This window comes from Lytechinus variegatus, chromosome 13 (genome assembly GCF_018143015.1).
Source record: "Lytechinus variegatus isolate NC3 chromosome 13, Lvar_3.0, whole genome shotgun sequence".
NCBI lineage: Eukaryota > Metazoa > Echinodermata > Echinoidea > Temnopleuroida > Toxopneustidae > Lytechinus > Lytechinus variegatus.
In genome coordinates this window covers 10069870-10089948 of record NC_054752.1, presented here as the reverse complement: position 1 = coordinate 10089948, position 20079 = coordinate 10069870, and the positions used below count along the sequence as shown (strand labels likewise).

Genomic DNA, 20079 nt, shown 5'->3' with positions numbered 1-20079 from the left:
TTTATAATTATCCCAGTTTCTAGTCTTATTATATCTTACCTATTAAACTATTCAATATATATTTAGACTCAGCTTGATAAAGATCAAGCGATATGCTCCCTAACTCTTATATTCAATTCTTATTCAGTCATCATCTGCATGCTATTCTGTAATCACGCTAAATGTTGTATGGGATTTCAGGCTCCTCTAATCCTGCCATTAACAATTTTGAGCTTTCAAATCTGTATCCATTTTTTCCTGCATGCTTTTGATTATAATTATATCAATTATCTGTATTTGCATTTTATTGTCGCATCTTTTAGGGTGGTGGTGGTGGCGGTGGCGGAGATAGAATATATACATGTACACTCTAAAATATACAAATATTCATGGTGTATAGTATTTTGTAAATTTTAAACATAATGGTTGAGCTATAATATACTTTGATTAACTAATTGATAAAGAATTTATTTCATTTCAAATTTTCAACAATGAAATTTGCAAATTAAGACGAAATTGAATACAATATAATGAAATGACATGACCACCTCCGGAAAAGCATAGCTTGTTAATGAAGATTTCCTTCAATAAAAGAGTTAAGTGACTTATTAATACAAAATTCAACTATATGATGAACAAATCAATGATAGTTTGGTTCATGTAAAACGAAATATAAATGTATGTTGCATTGATAAGACTTTTTATCATATTCTCCCCAAAAGGTTAATGGTGATAAACAATTTATTAGACAATGTGGGTGATATCTTCGCTGCATCCATTTTCATGAACATGCGCATTCATATATCTTTGATTTCAATTTCAATATTCAATTTTCAAATTTCAATGTCGATTTCAAATTTAATTTCAATTCCATTTCAAAATCCAATTCTATTTCCAATTTCAATGTTAATGCAAATTCCAATTTCAAATTCTATTTCAATTCCATTTTCATTTTCTATTCCAATGTCAGTATCGATTTCAATTTCAACTTAGTTTGATTGGATGCTTCTGGCTGAGGGTACTCTGGAGCAGTGAATTCTATATGAAGTCTACTTATGAAAATACCAGATTTCACTTCTTTTAACATTATTCTCTTCTATCGTGCTATTTTTTTCTATTCTTGCTACATGTACCTTGCACTTCATGCCCATTTCAAAGGATGCAAATTTAAAGCGAATATTAGATCTGGCAAATATGTTCACTTTGTAATGATTTATCAATAGTTATTTAACTTAGTTTCAAGTCATAAATAGAACAATGAATGCTAGTCTTTTAGAAACTGTTAAATTCCCCCGTTCTTCATTTTCTTTTTTCTTACTTTAATGAATTCTTCCAAAAATATGATTTAACATTTTTAGCTTAGTTTTACCATCAGTATGAGGCTTGCAAGTCTAAATCTCTTAGGTTAATCTAACCCATTAAATGTGTGCCTTATTTAACTTGCTTTACAGACGCTTCTACTACTGACATAACAGAGAAGAGGGCGGCCATGACTAAAATGATGAAACTAAGTCTGGACGAGGATAGTAAAGAGACTACTAGTTACTCCCCGACCCAAGGGGAGGAGTCTGAGAGTATGTTGGAAGAGAAATCTTTGGTTGCCTTGTCAGGGTCGGTCACGAGAGAAGTGCTTGATGATCAAACGTTGCAGGACAATGATGATAAGGCCGAAGATGCGGTTGAGGAATCTCTTAGTTTGGAGAAAGAGAAAGATAAAGAAGAGCCAGGGGATGTTGAAGAAAAGAAAGAGGAAAGGAAAGAAGAAAGGAAAGAAGATGAAGAGAAGGTTGTTGTAGAAGAAAAGAAAGAGGAGGAGACGGAAGAGACGAAGAAACAAGGTGAAACGATAGATGCAACTGCCAAAGTGGAACAGCCCACTATGGAACAATTGACTGAACAATATAGACAACTCCAGCAACAGATGGCTCTGTTGCAGCAACAGTTGGCACTGAATCCTACCTCAGCATCTGCTGCTTTGCAGGTGAACCCGTACCAGACGCAGCAAATGCAACAGATGCAACAGCAGATCATGTTGCAGCAGCAGATGCTGATGCAGCAGCAGCAACAGGCGATGGGCAGTTACGTCATGGTACCCCAGCCCGGTGGGGGCGTGATGATGCCTCCGCAGCAGATGATGTACACTCCTATGGGTATGCAGCCCATGCCTCTCTACGGACAGGTCACACCGCCTCAGGTTGCGCCCACTCCTGCCGTTGACCAACATGATTCCCCAGCTAAGGGCTCCTTGCCTAAGGCAGTTGGAGACGAAACTGATTCTGGCACGAAAGAGGAAAGTAAAGAAGGTGATAAATCCACTGAGGTTTCCCCACAAGAAACTCCATTAAAACCTCAGTCTGATACACAGGCTGCTCCTAGTGGGAGACGGAATGTCTTTGCTGATATCCTCAAGAAGAAAAGTGCTCCTAAATCCTCCTATGTTCTGTCCGCTCAACGAGAGGCTCAAAGACAACGTAGTGACTCCAACTCATCCCTTACCTCGACATCCTCCAAAGAAGGCACGGCTTCGGCATCTCTCTCCGTCGACACCCCTAAGCTTGAACTAAGAACTGAATCCATTCCTCCTATCAACGATTCCCCCGTCACCAATGGTCTTTCACCCACCTCATCCGAGCCTTCCTCTTTAGAGGATACCCCAACCTCCCCATCCATAGCATCACCCTTGTCTAACAACACTTCCCCTAATGAAAGCAATAACAATACCAAGACAATGACGTTAAATACCGAGACGTCGCCGTCCGTTTCTACGAAGGAAGTGACTTCACCACCGGTCGGTAGCCAAGGAAGCAAGAAACTGCCTCCGAGTGTCATGCCCAAACCTCAGAAGGGACCGCGTCCGTTCAGACCAGCTTCCATGTATGCAAAGGTGCCGGCACCAGAGACTCAGGAGGGATACTCTTCGGCACATGTGAGGAAGGTCAGAGATCTCAGAAGTGTAAGTATTCTATCTTGTTGACGGTGAACCCTAATACAAATGCTTGTAATAGTATATGTAGTGATGACTAGTGCATGATGATAATAGGCATTTATATAACGCCATCTATCTAGAAAAAATATCTAGTCTCTTCAGAAATATTCAATGTGAAAGCCCATCATAGCTGCAGCGTATGCAAAATGTTGAATATGTCCAAAATCAATAACAGATAATACTTAGTCATAAATTTCCAACTTGATTGAAGAAGAAATGAAGAGAGAATTTTTTTAAAAACCACCAAAATTAAAATGCTATGAAAAGGACATTTTGTATCAATAGTCAAGCATTCCGAGGTTTTACTTCCTTTCTAAGCTATTCTGTGGCAGGCTTCAATAATCTGCGATAAAATATCCCTTCACAAGTGACGGGGAAAAAAAAAATTGATAGGGGAGCCTATAACATTCTGGCGTGTTGTATGTTTTCAAGAAATTACTAAAGGAAAAAAAATCCCAACAATATTGATGCATATTTATGCTTGTAGTATATTGATAGTGAAGCTGCTTTTGATGTCAAAAATTACTAAGTGCTGTGCAGAGCTCACAGATGTATAATTTTCATATGTTTGCATGTTGTTTTTATGCATTAATACTTTGTGATAGTACCATCATATTCAATGAGTAGTCCTCGTTATCAAGTCCTCATTCTATATCAATAAATCACCAGAGGCATGAGTGGATATGAATATTAGAGAAGCAGAATTTTAGTCATTTTCTGCGAGAAGATTCTATCATATTAAATGAAAAATGTGAGGATTTAATGCTAAAACTTTGTTCATTTTCACATATTATGGAATATGGATTATCAATCGGCAGTAAATTACTTTTCATCATGCAGAATTAAAATGAAATTAGACTTAAATTAAGCTATTTTTCATCGCTCTTGAATGGATTTTTATTATTACTCTTTTTTTATATATAGAATTAGTGAATTATAATCTTCCATGACTCCTTATTGAATTATTTATAATAATATTAGTGAATTATGCTCGTGTATTTACATTTATATCCATATTAGATGATGCATAAATTGATGTGGATGCAATCAATACTGTAGAAAATAGAATATTTGCAATTAATTGCATGAAACCATCTTACATGTATTCAAAATGACAAGTTTGTTAATTTGCATTAAATTAACAAGCCACTTTCTTTCACTTTAAATCTTTAATAATTTGAAGTGCATTGCCTTTTTTTCAAATCATTAAAGAATGTTTATATGCAATTGTTGGCACAGGGATTTGAATAATGGTGAAGACAAGTCTGAAATGGGTAGGTAAACAAGACATTTTTTTTAAGCACTTTTTGCCTGCCATCTTTTCTGCTGGACTCTAGCAAAGCTTTCATTTTCATGATTTTAAACTGAACATGTCATCTCTTTAGAGCAGATTGTTTTTATTTTATTTTGGGAGAAAAGGTAGGTGTGTGGGGTAAAGTAATATTTGCTGCATGTTTGTTTAGAGGTACATGTAGGTTTAATGTCTTGAAGATATTTTCAAATGAGTACTTTTCGGGAGCTGTATGACACAGTTCAGAAATTCCCTGTCCTCAAAACACGACAATTAATCTGCAGAAAGCACTTGAGTGTTTATATCGTTGATTTTAGTCTCTCTAAGAATATTCTGCCATAACCTTCTGGAACTGAATGTTCTCTCTGCAAAATCTCTATGTATGGCAATCACAAAATCCCAACTGTGAAGAAACAGTTATCATTAGAGCATTATTTTCGTCTTGATTGATTTATCATTAATTAGTCATTTTCAGAGACTCTTTTGGAACTTAAACGGGAAGGTTGTGGATCAAATGTCATATTTTGAGGAGCAGATATTCCTGGATTATCCATGGTTTTGTGGCGGATCTAGGGGTGGGGCACATTCGCCCTGTAAACCCCCCCCCCCATTTTGAGAGCCATAATCAAAATTTTAAATGTAAATATACCTTACTTACACAAGTGTGCCCCCCCACCTTTTGAAATTCACATAGTTTTTAATGGGAAAATGTCATTCATACACAAGTGAGAACTTTTTTTTTTATTAAAAGTAAAATTTTCCTCTTGAAAATGTGCTCCCCCTTTTGAAAATCCTGGATCCGTCCCTGTGTATGTTGACTGCTAAATGAGTATGACAGAACTCTATTCGCTAAACTGATTGAGAAGGCAGAGGGGGGGGGGGGCACTTGTCACATACAATTAAACTCACCATAATATTGACTACACCTCATTAGGTAGTTACACACCCAAACAGATGCATATTATCTTCCTTTCATATCCACAAACTACAGAAAGTTATCAATCCCATCCGAAACCCTGTAGATCCATATCAAGAGCACCACTAGCTTCATGAAGCAAGAACATACATATATTTATTCTGACTGGAAATGGGGGGATTCACATTTCCAAAAGGTCTGTTTATTCATTATTAGTGGTATTCTTATAACTGAACCAAGCATAAATGCAACAATAAGGATGAGTTATATACTAAGCAAAACAACCATCCTACACAATCATTCACTAAAAACTAAACAAGAATTTTTGTTCGTACTTCCATTAAATCATGTTACATCTGAATTATTAGTCCCAGGGGCGGAAATCTCTCCCAAAAGGTAGGGGGACAAGGGTCTGGAAAATTTGACAAGCAAAAAAAAAAAGGCTATTACCTAAAATTTAAGGTCATTTTGATGAAAATATATTTGCAAGCAAAAAAAGAACGTACGTTTTATTCCCATTTTGAGTGATATATTTCTTAGCATCACTAAAGACCCACAATAGTAGGGGGGACATTTGATATTGTGTCCCCCCTACTATTTTGAGTATGAGGGACGTGTCCCCCCAGGGATTTCAGCCCATGATTAGTCCAATATTCATTAAAAGAAAATGAACTGTACACACAGATCAGATTTAAATTCATTCTATGCTCATATCATTTTCCTCGCATTTCTGAACAAAATTCATGTTTGGTTAATTTTCGGGAAAAAAATTCTCTGCAGGTGTATAACAAATTTGTAGTTCATGAGTTTGTGATTTGTACCCCATGAAAGCGTTTAAAGTTGACCAATAGCTAAACTACCTGTAGTCACTGCGATTAGAATACCACATTTTCAACACCTAATGTAGAAAAGATCTTAGTTGTTACCTGCATGCGATAGATTCTGATAGTTAGAAATTTTGTAGCTGATGTAGCGGTAGAAGAGGCTCGAGTATTAAATGTAGTCAAATGGTTATGTATGGCAGTGAGTCCAAACTTCGCGCGTGTCCAAACTTTGCGGACGGTCATTATCTCCAAAACTAGCCAATATCCTTAAAATCTGACATCAATGTGAATTAGTCCAGTATTCATGAAAATATTGGCAAAAGATCAGCAAATTTGTCACCGTTAGCGCCCGTTTTGAAGAAAGCAACAAGCATCACGATATCACCATTTTACAAGCAGAAATCATAAAAAATGTGAGTTAAATGTGGTACTAACCGATTCCATAGCATTTTGCCATCAATCTGATATAAGTATTTCACTTTTTGAGCTTGAGTCTTTGTTTAAATCTCCACAAAAGCTTTGGTGCGCGAAGTTAGGTCACACTTTTTCTGAACGGTTTTCCAGCACAGCCCGCATTCGCCGATCGGAATAGAATTTTGAGATCGCGATAGCGGCAAAACCCCGTGACCTACTTTACATTTTCGTCCATGATTTTATAGTTTACGATCTTGCCGTCAATGTGGTAACTATTTTTTGAATTGGTTTTGTATAAATTATGAATAATTTGTGGACAAAATTAAGCCTGATGAATATTTTTGAAAAGTGTGCGAAGTTTGGACACCCCATCATAAGTGTAGATTTAGAACAAACTGTATGATCTATATTTAGAGACCTAGTTGACTTTGCATGATTCAATCTTCTTTTTTTGTTAGTCAAATTTTCTGGTCAAGTCAAAAAAAATATTTACAGGGAGGGGGGCGTTTCATAAAGCTGTTCGTAGGTTATGAGCGACTTTAAGAATGACAGGATGCTTTCTTCATGTAAAAGTAAATGATATTCACTGTTGAATATTCAATGGCGATTATTTAGCGCCTAAGAAAGGTTCACCAGTCGTTCTTCAAAGTCACTCTTAACTTAGGATCAGCTTTATGAAATGCCCACCAGAGCAAAGAAAAAAATAATGATTTCTTTTTTCTGGGGTTTCTTTCAAGCCCCAGCTCAATTTTGCTGCATTGTATTAGAGTTTGCATCGGACCCTATCGGAATTTCGGGGGTTCTTTATTAGTTTTTCCATGGCTCTTTTAGAGCATTCGGGGGGGGGGGGGGGTGGCAATTTGCAAAGAGTCCCCATGTAATTTTTTTTCACGCACCAGAGTAAACCAGGCCAGGGGAGCGTTTCATCAACATTTTTGTCCGACAAGTTGTCAGATCTGTCATCTTGCCTTGATTTTGATTGGCTGAGAAGCATCTTACAATAAAATGTTAGTTATAGGATTTGTCATTAAGTGCTTAGTCGATTCCATGGCTCTAATTCATGCAAAAATTGAATATTACACTTGTATTCCATCTTATTTAAAGGATGTGGACGTCAGTGGATGGAAAATAGCATAAAAATTGCATTCGCATTTTCTCTTTCTTAAAAAATGCTATGGGGATGAAATTGATAAATGTTGTTTGAAAAGCGTTTTGCAAACTGTGGCACTATAGCTTGATCACTTATTAATTTCCTTAGGTGTTCAGTTGCAAATGATTCCTACATTTCTGGAAGCAAATGATGATATGATTTTTTTTTCAATGTTGTGGTGTGCATTGAGCGATACTTTCTGTCAAGTTTTGCATGACCTTATGAAAGACTGTAAAACAAGTCAATTGCTCAGAATATTATTTGCCTTTTTATTCCTTTTAAGAGTTTTCTTCTGTTTTATATTTTTCTTATGTTCATATTAAATTTGGAGAAGTACCAATCAAAAGCTTAAAAGCACATATGCTGTCAAGAACTGCTTATAAATACATCACTGTATTGAATTCATTGCACCACAATTTTCCCCATCTTTTGTATTGAAAATATACCAATACTGTAAATTGGAAACAACAAGATCTTTTTTCTTTTAAATGCATGGTTAGAGAATAAAAAAATATGTTCAGTAAAGGGAATGCATAGAAAGTTGTTTTCCTCCCACCTTTAATAAGGTTTTAACATTGAATCATTGTATTCATTATAAATGAGCAGTAATTTGGCAGTATTATTAGGATTGAGGAATGTAAAAACATTACATTCAAAGAGGAAGGTCGACTTTGATCGTGCATTTGAAAGACCAATCGTGCTATAAACATGTTCAAAGACTGTGCGATAAACACGTTCGTAGTTCAAGGAACATAATTCTTCACAACTTGTATCAGAAAGATGAGTGTTCATTTTCTTTACAAGTGGAAGCGATTTATGTTTTGTTTTGAATAAAACAAGAAACAAAGTTAAAAACTTTTCCCTAAAATGTTAATCATAGATCCCATGGTACAATGGAAACTCAATGTAAATGATTCTTATACATGTATGCATGTACATTATATTGTCTCAGTAAAAAAATATGGAAGTATTAAAGGTATAATTTATTTTTCTGCCATTTTTTTTTCACTGTATTGCACCAATATGTTTGTTCTGAGAAAAGTGATCGTTAAGTTAAAGGTCAAAACCTTTTTCATTTCAGTATTTGACAATAAAAAAATGATTCCAAGTATGTGGACCAAGTGTGAAATTTTTACAGGAATATTACTACTATTCTTAGATCATTTTTTTATTGAGTTTCCAGTGTGTACAGCCTGCTTATCCTTTAAAAAATGCATGCAAAATGCTCATCAATATTTCACTTTTCTCATCTTTAGATGCACAAACTAGATTTCAGTCTGATATCATATTTTCCTAGAGTCATTTTTGATATGTTTTCATTTGAAAAGTGAAAGAAATCGTGTTCTCTTTCATAATTTTTTTTCTAATTTGGTTTTGTATGTAGCTTTAATAATTCTAATTTAACTGCTATCATTTGATGTTGATGGTAGGTGAATGCAGAGGGAAAATGTGAGCAATTAATATAAGGATTAGGAGTTCATTTGATGCCATCTAGGCTGTTTTTGTTTTTTTATATTAGGCATCAGTATAATGCTAGGCGCATGCAAGATTTTTTTTCTATTCATTTTGCATTTACAATTAACAGAGCAAGCATCCTTGTCAATTTAAAGCCATGCAGCTCAAGTGAATCATTTTTTTTATATACAGTCTTTTAATAATAATATTCTTACATTAATGTAATTTGCTGTCGAAGTTGACTAGGAATTTAATGTTACAATATCATGCATATTTCTTCAACAAGCATGCCTATGGTAAGTATACAGGAGACAAAATTTAGTTCATTCTTTGCAGTGCATGCACATTTGCAGTGATTTGCTTTTATTTACTATCATTGACAAATCACACATTGTTTATTTGTGTTCTTTTCTTTGAATTTGCTTTAAATATTTTGAATTTGGAAGAAATGGTAGCAGTAACGTAAGTCGTGTATCGTTTTACAGCCAGTCCGCAAAAGAATACTGCCATTGTAGGCTTTTCATTTGGATTTTGGCAATGTCGGAGTGGAGGAAGAGGGAGGGGGGTATAGAAAATAAGTTGACTAGGAGCTGAAATTGTATTTGTTCAAATTAAGAGATCATGGATGTAGTTTTAAATCTTTATTCTTATTTTTTTTCGATGCTACCATACAGATGTTCATGCTGGGGAAGTGAGCACCCTACCCCTCATAAGATGTGAGCAAACGGAAACCACAAAACTCTAGCACAACGTTCGTTTTGGCGCTTGCCTTAGAAAACAGTTCGTGGACACGCGCAGGAGACACATAGGATACATAGCTATTGAAGAAGAAGACACTGTTGACCTTATTCATTGATGTAACCAGTCAGGACGCATGTTAAAGGACAAACTTTGGTCGTGCCAACGCACCCTTTACCTGTGATTGCTCTCGCTGGGCAGGCCACGCCGTCGTAGCATCCCGGTATTTGCTGCAATTCTTTATCAAAGGCATGCGTACATTTATCATATGTATACATTCATCACTTATTGTGAGTACGTCCTCCACGATGCTACAAAACTGTCGATACGCATTAGAGGAACAAGTCTTTGTCTCTATTAAATCTCACAATGCATCAAAAATTTGCCATTTTAGTAAGATTTTAGAAGCATGTAGTCTGAACTTGATCGGAACTACGCATGTGAATGAATATCCTCTAGCAATCCCGCTTGTCCTCTGAGTGAGGGCGCACTTTGGTCTCTTAGGCCGTGTGATATCATGTACATAAGCTGTTGTCAGAGAACGATTCACTTGTGTGCATTGAGATACTGTATCTGTTGAGGATTCACTGTAGTATACCCCTTCCACCAATAGAGGGCTCCCTGCAAAAGCAGGGTCCCGGCAAAAAACTGGGATAACATTTCTCATATTGATGTTGTAAAGACATTTCAATTAATATAAAGTTGATAAAATGTCAATGTTGGTGTCAGTGTTATATTTTGGAGTCTTCGGCACATTTTTACTCCTATTTCTTAAAGATAAATCTGATTAGATTATAAAGTAATCTGTAAAGTTGGCAGAATTCTGAAATATCAGTCATTTGGAATCTGTACAGGTCTATAGCAGAATTCTCAAATTACATGTGTCAAAATTTACTGAACCTTTACATGTATGTACAGACTGTATTTTCTGACACTCTAAGCTTTAATTAAAGAAAATAGGCATTTTTGTGATGCAACAATTTGTTTTCAAAAAGGTTTCTTGTAAAGAAATTTTTACATCTGATGGAATTGACATTTTTTCTCTGAATTTTTTTATCAAAGTGGCAAAACATGTCACCTCTGTCATTCCTTATTTCGTCCATGTTTTCATGTACATGTAGGTGCAGAGATGGCAATTCGCGACATACAGGTATAGCATCGCGACACCACGTGACCTTTTACGAAACAATTTCATGCCAATTTTTTTTTTCCTGTGAATATGACATTCCTTTTTTTTGGAGGGAGGGGGCTTTTCTATCTGTGTTCCTTATATTGGCTATGTATCCAAGGCAATACTTTTAAATTATTATTATGGAGTATGTGCCGTGTATATATTATTCACGAACGGCTTTTCATAGATGGAACATCAGAAATTTGTTCGGTTTCGGGATCTGCACAGTCCTTTAGAGTGATCAGGCACATGGGTCGATCTGACCTCATACCCCTTCTCTCGCTAGCTTTACGGCTTGCAATATTGACAGGGAGAAATTTCTTTTAAAGTAATGTACACTTTTCTGTCAGAAAATACTCTTTCTTTTTGTCTTCTATGAAACATTTTTTTTTTGGTAAAGAAGGTCAGCATCTCTGCTAGTGTCTTATTCCCCTCCATGCGGTGCATAATTAATGAAGTCGGAGGATGGACTTTCAGGGCCCCGTTTCACTGAGAGATATTTTTGATCTTAGCTAAAAGAAATCATTTGTAAGTCCCTAATGTATACTTTTCATTGGTTAGAAAACAAGTTGCGATTGGTGTTTGGAATTGCAATTGATTGCAACTCTTTATGCAATGAACCAATCAACTTTGTAATCCAAAGCAAAGTAATTGATCATCGTGCATATTTCTATGATTGATTCCAAAAACTATAGTGTACAATTGATTGTAAAACATAAATATGGGATTAGTCACTAAGCTTTATGTTACAGAGCGCTACTTTGTTATAAATTCATATGAAATTATTAAACCAGATGAAAATATTGTGATGTTGACAAGTGAGAAAACACACACAACAAATTTGTGCAGATATTTCTTTTTTGTAATTAAGCTATATCTTGAACATTAATTGTGATCATACAAAAATAGTTGTGAAGAATTTGTATTTCTTTATTCAGACAAGATGTATTCTGTATATCATGAATGGTGTTTTTAATTGAGTATTCCAAGTATGAAGTAGTCAAGGCTTTTGTCTTAAAGAGATTTATTGATTGAGATTATTGTCAGAAGACTGCCTTGCATTTATGAGAGTAGATTGAAATAAAGATTGAATCATTGTTTTTTGATAGAGCATTGAGTTAAATATGAATGTTTTAAGCACCTTGATTTGAGAGAGACCAAATTGAGTTTGATGATGTGGCCTTTTTTGTATTCAGTCTTGAGTAATATACTGTAGTTGAAAAGCCAGCCCCCAAAGAGAAGAAAGGTTGGATATAAATTTATGTGGGATTGCAATGAAGTGGATGTAGTTCAAATTCTTTGTGTTGGTGCAAGAATGCCCTTAACACCACGCTTTTTCACAATGCATGATGCATGCAAAAAGGCCTTGACAGCATACATAAGTGCATTGCATAAGGGCGTTATTGCACCAAAGCGGTGCACCAAAATGTGTACTAAAGTGCGTTCTTGCACCAACACGACACAAGTGTGGATTTATTTTAAGTTAGACCTCTATTACATGTGTATATCAAAGTGGACTGAGGCCGATGCCGGAGGCCATTTAACATGTGTGTATTTAGTATAAGACATGAAGCCAACTCCGGAGCTGACTTTGACAGCTGTCACTCGTGTAAAAGGGGTCCTTAGTTGTTTCTTGAACGACCAATCTATGAAGAATATCTGTGAAGACAAACTCGTGAAATTGCAGTTTGCAGTTGTTTCAAACGGTCACGGATCCAGCTAGATTTTGAGTTGCCGACTATTGTGCACAAACAATATGGCCCCCAAAATGGAATGCTTTTCCGGCTGGATCCAGTTTCAAGTGGATTTGTAAAGTAAGAACTACAGTTGGATTTTTTTGGGGGGGTGTGTGATACCTGTTTCAGTGGGCCAACACCTTGACTGGTACATGTAGCTAAGGTTGATGAGAAACTACTAGGGGCGTTTCACAAAGATTTCAGGTACTAAAAATTTGCTCTGAAATTCCCAATTGTGTGGGGTAAACAACACATCACCATACTGGTCAGATCATGCTTATTATAGGACATCTTCTACTGGGCACAAAACATTGAAATTGTGTGTTAAAATATCTACATACATTCGTAATTCCGAAGCTCCGTTATTCCGAAGGTTCGGATATTCCGAAGATTCGTTATTCCGAAGGTTCGTATTTCCAAAGGTTCGTAATTCTGAAGGTTTGTTAGTCCGAAAACGAAGTGAGATTCGTAATTAAGAAAGTTCGTCAATCCGAAAAAGAAATGAGGTTTGTAATTCCGAAGGTTTGCTAGTCCGAAAACTATATGATTAACTAACCTTATTTCGTTTTCGGATGAACGAACCTTCGGAAAAACGAACCTTATTTCGTTTTCGGATTAACGAACCTTCGGAAAAACAAACCTTATTTTGTTTCCAGATTATCGAACCTTCGGAACATTGAACCTTATTTCGTTTTCGGATTAACGAACCCTTTTACGTTTTCGTATTAACGAACATCGAAGAATAGGCAATTTGCGTGTTTCGGAATTACGAAGTGTAACCAAAATATCACATGCACGTTGGCACCATTGATATACAAAAAGCAATAGAGCAACAATGCACTTCTGTATTTTGAGGCAACCAGAAACACCAAAGAGTACTCCAAAAGGTCAAGTGCGGACGACGTTACACACTTTTCTCTTGTGTGTGAGTGTGCATGTTGTTTCTTATGTGTTTGTATGGCCCCATATACTGGTTTTTGTGTCATGGAGTACTTTTTCTGTAGCTTCAATGTTGTGTGTGTGCAGCAGTATACAACAAGCTGTATCTAGTTCTTTTATATCCACCGTAAGCACATGACTTTTAGTCATCTTGTCTCTCCGTGGAGCACCTCCCGAGTGTGAAATTTTTTTTTTTTTTAATGTGAAATTGGATTAAGCTGTCTTTTTAAGACCGTTGTATTCTATATGCCTTGTCCAATTAGGCCTTATTGAGTATTCTCCTTGATTTTTAAATCATTCTAATGAAAAAAAAATTCAATTCATTTTCCTCGTAATTAACATGGATCTTTCACAAATTCAATACATAAATGCTGTATTTTTATCATTTTTGTAACATATGAATTTGAGTGGTATTTGTAATAGTATATCTTTGTACACAATATCACTGTACGACAGATTTGAGATATCAATAGATAAGGATTGTTTCTATAGTTGTATTTGAAATGTACATTTGAGTGGGTGCTAGATATATGTTTCGACCAAAGGAAATAGCTTGCAAATCGAAAGCAGTTGATCGAAAAGAAAAGGGTAATTTTATTTTGAATTGATTAAATCATTTATACATAAAAAACTTCCGTTCAGTATATTTACTGATAGAATGTGTTTAAATCCAAAGCAAGTTTGAAAATTTGTATTTTTTTAAATTTTCAAGAAGGGCAGTAAAAAAACATTTGCATTTGTAAAAACATTTTTTGTTCAAATATCATTTTTTTGTTGTGAGGTACAAAATGTGTATGTTTATACGCCCATAATGCAGTTCAGTGTCCATATATTTCTTTTGGTGGATAGAAGTTCATTTCAGAGTGAAATATGAGAAAGGGATTTCAAAGTTATTTCTGTTTTTAAGTATCTATCCTGTAAAGTATACATTGATATCATATATGCTTTATGAAATTTTATTATTGAAATATTCTCAAATTTGTTATCTTTGTGTTTGTTTTTATGTTGGTGCTTAATCTTTTCTTTTGCTTAAATAAATCCTGCGATAATGAAAAGAAAATATCCATTGTATGCAAGCCATACATTGCAAAGAAATATATGGGTCGTAGTAATTAGCTAATACATGATAATGTAACTATATTGGTAACTACATATTCAAAATATATGTTGACCAATTCTGAGATATATTTAATTACTTTCTTTTTTATCATTAATCAATTTTTAACAGTACTGCTATTTTCCTCTTTGACATATTTCTTACTTTATACGCTTATCCTTATTACGTATATGCGTTGTCATTGTTTTGGCATGAATAATTAATCATGTCAAACTGTATTATTAATGAGCTATCTTTTGTGAATATTATTGAATATCTTCTTAAACACTTTTTCTTTTATATTTAAAACAAATATTTTTATCATATTTATGAAAGATTATACTTTGGAAACCTTTTACCATTTCCAACTGGAATTTTTATGTGAAATAAAATTTGTATTGTTATTATATTAATAATGGCATTAAATAGATCATGGAACGTGAAATAACAAAATGGATACATACATATAGCTAGGATTTTAGAAATATATCTGGCTGTAAAGATATATACATGTATGCCCAAATATAAAAAAGAAAATATATTTGAGTTTGCATACATAAACTAGTAGCAGCCTATTTTTTGTGAGACTAAAAAAGTAAATGGAAGACATTTTCCCCAGATTTTTTTACCCAAATCAGGTATATAGTCTTTGCATTCTGGGTGCAAACCAAAACTAGTATCTGTAACTCAAGAAACTATTCAGAGATTGTATAAATATTCTAAAGTTTGCAAGATATTGGTGATATTCATAAGCAGATTGATTATGGCCTTTTAAAAAAAAAATTATGAATTTTTTCAGGACAAACAATCAGGGAAGCATGTACAGTTAAAATTCATTCTGTAGAGCACAAATAAGGCATAGATGATTTCTGATAAACAGCGCTCTATAAAGGTGAATGTCATAGAATTATTCAATATACAACCGTAAATTCATATTTTTGAACATTTTACATACTTTCCACTGCATATGTCATTTTAGCTCTTAACACACGTCATGTTACGCCCATTGTATCTGGTGTAAATGTCCAGTCAGATGACGGAAGAATTTAGTGCACCTGTTTGTTCTTTTACACTTTATATGATTTTCTTATAAATAGATGTATCATACTTGACAAGTATGTGGTATTGAATTTGTAAGTATGGAATATGCATTCAAAAGAGCAAATAATTTGTTGTTCTGAAAGATTGCTTGAACTTGATGATTTTTGTTGCAATATCTTGCACAACTAATTTATAATGTATTCTGTATATCCATGGAATTTACTTTTAATATTTGTCCGTAGCACTCACATGTATTTTATTATTCTCCTGTGAGGTACTGGATAAACTATGTATTCATTTATTCGTAAGAAATGTATTCCAAGAAATTCCTGGTTTATCAATTCCAAATAAGTTTATTTCACCCAATCCAATGTATTACAGAAATATATAGATCTGAATTAAAATATATATTGGGTTGGTTGGCTATTCATATGGTTTTATGATTTTTATTACAATTGATATCGATAGTCATAGGATTGTTTCTATTTCATGGTTGGTGAATGGGACAGAAAAGAAAGTATTTTATTTATGTTATACAGTGTATTGATTCATGTCCATTCTTGTATAATATATATACATGTATATGCTAATAAAATATAAAAGAATTCATACCGATATGTTTGTGTCATAATGAAGGAATCATGAGGTTAGCGAGTGTTAATATCAAATAATTCCATGGCCCTATAGCACAGATATTTGCAATCAGTCGCAAAATGGCAGAAGCGAATCCAGCATTGTTTTCCACATTTTTTGTCAGCTCACTTTCAACCTTCCAAAATTGACATTTATTGAAATTTTTGTGTTTGGGGTCCATGGAAATTATTCAGGAGAGGAAGGAGGGTGATGATGGTGGTGGTGATGATGATGATAATGATGATGGAGGTGGTGATGGTGGTGGTGATGATGATAATGATGGTGATGATGATGGTTGTGATAACGGTTATGATGATGGTAATGATGGTGATGATGATGGTTGTGATAACGGTTATGATGATGGTAATGATGGTGGTGATGATGGTGATGATGGTTATGATGGTTATGATGATGATGGTGGTGATGATGATGGTGGTGGTGATGATGAAAGTTGTGATAACGGTTATGATGATGGTAATGATGGTGGTGATGATGATGGTGATGGTGGTGATGATGGTTATGATGATGGTGGTGGTGATGATGATGCTGGTAATGATGACGATGGTGATGGTGGTGGTGATGGTGATGATGATGGTGATGATAATGATGGTTATGATGACAGCAATTATGCTTTTGGTGGTGATGATGGCGATGATGATAATGGAGTTTTTGGTATTAACATTGATAATGCTGCTGAGGATAATGATGGAATTTGTAATGATGGTGGTAGTGGACTAGTGACAATGTTCCTGTTAATAGTGAAGGTGGTGGCTGTGATAAGTTTGGTGGTTGTGGTTTTAATGTTTGGTGATGGTGGTAATTATGATCCACATTACATTACCACATCATCATCAATATCATTACCATCATCATCACCATCATTACTACCATCATCACTTCCACCATCATCACCACCATCATCACTACCACAATCATCACCACCACCATCATCATCATCACCACCATCATTACCATCATCATAGTCATCACCATCATCATTACCATCATCACCACCATCATCATCATCACCATCATCATTACCATCATCACCATCACCATCATCATTACCATCATCACCACCATCATCATTACCATCATCATAGTCATCACTGCCATCTTATTTCTATCCACTCCTAGCCTCACACACAGAACAGAATCTTCCTCTGTGAGGGATTATAAAGCTCTACACAATGCTCGTAAAATGAATAAAACCAATGATTATTTTGAACCAATTTTGCGAAATGAACAACATTCACAATTCTTATAGACAACGCATACAGACTGTTACCAACTCAAATGAAGGGTTATGAAACATATAAGGAAAAAAATAAAATATGTAATTTTGATTGATTAAAAGGAATTTTTATCTACTGCTTCGAGTATTCAGTAGGTAGGTATTCAGTGTTGTAAAACTTCATTCTAGTGATACATTGGTTCTAATGAAAGCAGGAAAAATAGAGAAAAATATTTTGAAGGCTTGATGAAAATCAACATGATGGAGTCATGAATTTCTAAAGTTCTGATTTTGTTAAGTCACAGACGAGCAGCTCTTCCATATGTTGTGTATTATAAATTTTACAAAATGCATTTTCTAAAAAAAGTCAAAGTGACTTTAACTGTGCGGTTGATATATCATCAGAAACATTTTAAAACCTGTTCTTATCAGAATGATATTATTCGTCATGTTCTATAAAAGAACTAGAATTTATGGAATTCACACTGCATGGTATAAGGGGAGCTGTTCGCATATGTCACAAATAAAAACTTTTAAAATGCATAACCATCTTGTTCGTAGATGGAATATAATCAAACCTTGGCAAACATTTCTCTCTAATTTGTGCTTTTATTAAAACTTATCGTTAAAATGTACTTCTCTTTCAAAAGAATTGATAAATCATCCCTGTTGGTACCCCCCAAATGGGTTATTTTGACAATTTTTGACAGACATAAAAACACCATAAAACATCACAATGCATATCTTTGATTTCATGTCAAATTTATTTCTTCAAAAATATATATTAATTCATCATACATACCGTCATGTACATGCTCAGTTATATACAAATTCAACTGTAAATGTGACAAAACAAATGCACAAAGCAGAGACCGGCATTAATAGGACCAGTGTTACATAACACAGTATACGCAGATTTTGCAAGGCAATAAATCAGTTAATGGGACAAGAAGGCCACCTTCAAAAAGTATCCGTAATTTCAAATATTTTTTTTTTTTACATACAAACTGAAAGGATATTAAACTTTGTACCATATAAAATATAATTATATTCCCTGGAAGCACATTTGTGGTGCCATGTCCTTTGTTAAAAAAAAAAAAAAAAACACTATCTTCTGTAGGAAGAATGCCTTATTCCATACTTCAGAGGGACTAAAACACATGTGATACTAATAATGCTCTGGGCAGGTGTTTAATGTGATACTTTAAGCCAGAATTTCAAGTTTTTACTCAGTATTCTGCTTGACTAAAACATTAAACCATCTTTGCTGTTTAAATACACTCTTTTGGCTTTTAAAGTATTTTGCTTAAATCTAAGTCAGCCCCCAACTTGTGGCTTACATACATGCTACGCACATACTGTACATATTATTTGGCCAAGACTGGGATACCGATGCAAACCTGGTATGAATAGTCTTTAGCAAGGAGTTTTTTTAGAAATGTTGTGCAACACAAGGCTTAGTGCCTGGTCACACCGCGCGAGCGTTGTTGGAGCGGTGAGAAAAAATCACCACTCGCTACCATTCACCATTTTCGATTTCGATTGTTTTTTTATTTTTTCCCCAATTTTGTGAGCGAAATTTGACTGTCTCTCCCTACCGCTCCAACCACGCTCGGGTGGTGTGACCATGCCTTTATGTAAGCATGGAGAATTAGACCGCATGCATCGTGAATATGCATGTATTAACAAACTGCTATGAATCTGATTGTAATTGTGTTAGCCATTCATCGTCCAAGATGGAGAAGTACCTCATCTGACCTGGCTCTGCCTAACGGCCAATCTGAGGATCTATGGAGGGAAAAGATCGTCTTGTCTTGTCAAAGGACATGAATTCATCCAGGGCAGGGCTCTGAACCTCCCTACAGACCCGACACTCTCAGAAACAGCAATGCAATGAGAGACATATAAAGTGGTCATCTCCAGGAGGAACTTCTTTCAAGAGGTACTGCATGAATTTAGCACAGAGCTACAAATCCCATCTCCCAATTAAAGTCTGTTTCATGGAGGTTAAGGGATAGGATCTAGGTCTCCGGAAAGAGTTTCTCAGCTTAGCCCTACAAGAGAGTGATTATCTCTAGCAGAAATATATTTCAAGGTGTACTGGATGAATTTAGTGCCGAGAGAGCTATAGACCCCGCCTCCCACTTGAAGTCTATTTCATAGGAGTTAAGGGATAGGATCTAGGAGGTCTATGGAAGGAGTATATCTGCTTGATGAATGAGAATGAAACCCTCGCCCTAAGAGAAGACAAAGTTATGATAGAACAAAAAGTATAGCTTACAGCAGGTATCATGATTGGTAAGTTTCTTTGAGCTGGGAGTCTGTATTAAGTTATTGCTATTTCAGCTTTTATGGATAACTGAGAATTATAGAAATACAATACAGTGTGTTTTGAAAAGAAGAAAGAAGCAGGGATTTATCACTTCTTCATGGGAAAAATGGATTTATGTTATATTGCATTGTAATGAAATCTAAA

At 35.0% G+C, this 20079-nt stretch overlaps 1 pseudogene; it reads left to right on the top strand.

The window, feature by feature from the left end:
- Positions 1-10387, top strand: part of LOC121426248 — a 71796-nt pseudogene extending 61409 nt beyond the window's left edge.
- Positions 10388-20079: the final 9692 nt, after the last annotated feature.